Source organism: Coffea arabica, chromosome 1e (assembly GCF_036785885.1).
Source record: "Coffea arabica cultivar ET-39 chromosome 1e, Coffea Arabica ET-39 HiFi, whole genome shotgun sequence".
In the NCBI taxonomy this organism is placed as follows: Eukaryota; Viridiplantae; Streptophyta; class Magnoliopsida; order Gentianales; family Rubiaceae; genus Coffea; species Coffea arabica.
In genome coordinates, this window is record NC_092311.1 from 27175110 (window position 1) to 27179552 (window position 4443).

Genomic DNA, 4443 nt, shown 5'->3' on the forward strand with positions numbered 1-4443 from the left:
TGGACGAGTTTGGCTTTCTAGCCTTAGCACGCTCGTATTCCCTCTATTAAAGGGAAAATTGAGTCACGAACATTAGTCCCCCGTACCCGACATGATGCATTCCTTTAAGACATGTATATTTGTATAATTATTTTATTTCTTTTCTTTTTTTAGAGTCTCCTATTTTTGCATTATTCGTGACCTCTCCAAAGAGTCACTATTGGGCGTCACAATTAATGTGATTGGCACCATTCAAGCTTTGAAGAGATATTTTGACCCCCCGATACCCTCCTAGGTCTAGGGTTTGCATTCATATAGTACATCCAAATGTGATAAATCTTTAGGTTAAAACAAAAAAATCTTTGACTAAATCACGCAACTAGCCTTGGCTAGGTGGAAGGGGTGCCTTGGATTTTTATCCTTGCCTTCCCCTTCGTCAAATGTGACTCCCGAACCTTTCCTTTGATTTTCGTAGACTAGGAGTCGTTTAAAAGGGGTTTTTCTACTTTTTCCTTTGAAAACTCATTTTTGGTGACTTGGTACACCTTAACTCAATACCAAGTGGCGACTACATTTTTCATTCAATAAACCCTTTTTAAACTATATTTTGGGCCAAATCGTCGCATTTTCAAGTCCCATTTAGACCCATATTTTTCTTCATTTTCTTTGTAAATCAAAATTCATTCTTCAAATCAAAAGTTCACTTTTTAAACCATTTATTTTTCTTATAAAAAATGGGGCGCGACAGCTGGCGACTCCACTGGGGACTTAGAGAGTCCGAACATTTGATTTAGTCGATTGTTTTCTTCTTTTAACCTTCTTATCTATTACATTTGGATGTTTAGGATTGCATTCCTCTTTCCCTTTTTGCCTTTTTTCTCTTTTTAGGGATTTTACATCTATCGCGCGCCTAATCGCTCTTTGCACACTATGTATGTGATGAATAGATGGTTCATTTATTTGTTTACTTTTACTTGTTTCGCGATTGCATTTTGGGATAGAGGGTAGTCACCCTAGAACCTCCATCTGCATTTATGGTACAATCCCTCCCCTCAAAAAGAAAGCACCTCATACGTGCATGCATAGTCTTATTTACCCTATTTTTTTCTTTTTCGTGGGCGTTTCCCACACCTCCTTGTAGGATTAGGATCGATTGCCTTGGGTAGGCGGATGGTGTGCTCTGCGCCCATAGCTGTGACGACCCCACTTCCCCCTAAGGCGAACCAGAGAGTTGGCGGGCCGTCTGCCCAGCTCTCGCCAGGACTCACGCACGCACACTAACCCGAAACCTTCCGAAGAATAACCTAAACTATTACAATATCGCTTCCCTCAAAAAAAAAAAGTCAATCACTAAACCACATTAACTTCAGAGGTAGCAGTAATTTAAAACGGTCAGTCAACGGCCCCTAAACATCCCATGCGCTGCAACCAGGGAATAGGGTTGTACAAATCGGATATACAAATAAAATTCATACGAACCAGATATCGAAATTAGGTTTTACACTTTTCCAGCATCAAGTGGCAATCTAAAACAAAAGTACATAATTCAAGTTGAAGCATAATACAACCCACACAATAGCCATAATATCCATTACATCCAAAAGAAAAGAAACATAAGTAAGTTCAAGGCTTTCAGTTTCCAGAACCTGTCAAGGAAAACAAATAAACGTGGGGTGAGCTAAAGCTCAGTGGTGCCCCAAAACATGCAGTCACGTAAATCAAACAGCGAGTAATAACTTAAACAAATTGAACAATTAGGAAAGCGTATAACAGCACAAGGTAGGATACAGGGGCTCTCAGGAGCCATTTTCCTCGCTTGATCACCATTCATCGTAGTTGACCCTCCGTCAACTCTCACTACTTATAGTCCATGTAGATCCACTCATTTTAATCCTAACCCGTCACCGTTCATACCTCCGCTTCGGGCCCGAACTTCGTCTACCGACGCAGTATACTCGAGATATACCCGTAATAGAATTAGTCGAGAGATTCACGAATCGACGTTTTTGTAGTTGATTCAAGTGTCGAGGGATTCACCCAACGACGTAATACTTTTAGATTCAAGGATTATTGTAGTTGATTCAAGTGCCGAGGGATTCACCCAACGACGTAACTACTTTTAGATTCAAGGATTATTGTAGTTGATTCAAGTGCCGAGGGATTCACCCAACGACGTAACTACTCTTAGATTAAGGATTCACGAGAAAAATGATTCACGCAAGTCACCACTCGAACGGCTAGTGCGATAAAGTACACACTGCTCACTTCGATGGATCAAAAACTCATTTTACAATTCATCACATATCGAGTCAAGAAAGCACTTAATTCAGGTAGGAAAAGAACAGGCAGGGACACTCACCAAGAGTGGAGTTCAGATATCAAGTTGGGAATCGAATTCCGCGTCCTCGCAATATCCTAAAAACCAAATTTTGAAACTATAAGTTTCTACTCAGCTTTTAAGCTTATAGACATCGAGGTATATTTAATATACTACTAGTCTACTTTTCTTAGAAGAATCAAGAGTCCCTTAGGTTAAAACTTGACAAAAATAGAAGAAATGTTTATTATAGTTTTCCTTAAGATACTTATCCTTATAAAAGGGTAACTAATATTATTTTCTTGAAATAAGTCGACAAACCTGTTAATATCCACGTTAGGAAGTTACTTTGAACATTTCTTTAAAGTTACGGCTTTTGCAAAAATTATCCTTAAAAACTATTTTTCCTAAAATAGGGTTTCTTGCCGAGCAAGTTTCCCAAGCTTTTCACTAAGATTAGTAAAACTCGTATTTTGGAACTTTTCCTATAGTTAACTATCCAAGTGCAAAGCTTAAGGAAAGAAAAGGAATTAAAATAAGACTTAGAGTTTTCAAAAGCTATAGAACTTATTTACTATAGCTATCAAGGCTAGATTGAGCTAAAGAAAATTATCGAGTTGGAAAGTTTTAGGCAAAACACTAGATATTGAGTTTTTATAATTTAATACTAGCTGGAAAAATATTCTTGATTAATTTGATCACAGTTACTCGAGTTCGCAAGGTCGATACAACTTCCACAGCTCCGATTCCGTTTCGAAATCATAATATGGATCAAAGTATGGCAAAAGTTCACATAGCAAATTACTAGGGCTTCGTCAATCATTAGCCCTAGATTTCAACAAGTGCATTTCTAAATAAAATAAAATGATCAACCAAGGCTTCATCAATCATTAGCGCTTGGTTTCAGCAAGCCCATCATAAGCAAATAAAAATAGAATTGAAGCCCCAAGACATTCCAGCAATTAACTTCCATCATCCAGTAATACTTATAAAATCATTCAAATGGCCAAGGGCTTCATCAATCATTAGCCCTTGACAATATCAACCACTTCCAACCACAATTTAATCAAGAATTTAAACTACAGGTAAGCTAAAATCTCAACCCAAAACCCAATTTCTGTTTCACAAAGAAACAGGACATTCATGCAAAACAGTCCACTTTAAAAATTCACAGACAGTAGTACACATGGAGGAAAAATACGAAATTTCTACAGGACAAAGACCTATGATTCTAGTTTCAAAGGCCACTGACGGGGCCTTAAACGGATTTTCCTACACCAAGATATCAATATTTTATTGAGACTGGTCATGGAATATCCGAAAATCTGGAATTTCATTGGTCCACTTATGAAAAACCCCTTTTCCTTTTCTTTTCACACCAACAGTTTTTATTCAAACCATCATATATTTCTTATAGACTCCAAGACAACATATTCCAGGCATTTCAATCCATCATGTAATCAAGGAAAAATTTCCAAAATCCAAGTTGATATCTCAACTCAACATTCGGCTGTCTCAACAAAATTCCAGCATTCATGTACTAACCTTTTTGGTTCCATCATTCAATGTCCCAAATATTTCATTGCTAAACAACTTATATAATTTAAACTTACCACTCTTTTGTATTTCTAAGTCATTATTTTCCAAAGGAAAAATTAAAATAAGTTTCCACTTCAAAACCAGGTTCATATAACAACTCAAATCATCTAGGAGATCAGAAATTTTGTCCAATCAGTCACGGTTGAACATGCACGGAGAGCTCTCTGTTTTTATTTTATTTTCTGGTTAAAACATGCTTTTAAACTCTCATTTTCCTTATACACTTATCTAGCCAGACAATAAACGTTTCCAGTTCAGAAATCAAGTTCAAGCAGCGACCATTAACCTCAAAAATTTCAACCAATCTTCCAGCTTGGCTCGGATAATCTTGCATTGAGGCAGATTGCACTCTTAATTTTATTTCTCTGTTTTAAAACTTACTAGTCAACTACATGCAGGCCTAATTAACTTGTCATTACTAGTTAATCAAGATTAAGGCTCCAAAACAGAAAAACTAAACCGAATGAGGCTATATTAGCAAGATAACCTCTCGGCAGTCACTTTCCATCAAAACAAAATTTCCTTAGCTTTTTATTTCTTCATCCGGC

General features: G+C 37.1%; 1 long non-coding RNA gene across 1 annotated transcript; it reads right to left on the reverse strand.

The window, feature by feature from the left end:
• Window positions 1–1434: 1434 nt before the first annotated feature.
• On the reverse strand, window positions 1435–2395 carry LOC140021366 (uncharacterized). Its single transcript, XR_011825150.1, has 2 exons — window positions 2339–2395; window positions 1435–1625 (listed from the first exon to the last, which is right to left on the reverse strand). It is a non-coding gene; the product is annotated as an uncharacterized lncRNA (long non-coding RNA).
• Window positions 2396–4443: the final 2048 nt, after the last annotated feature.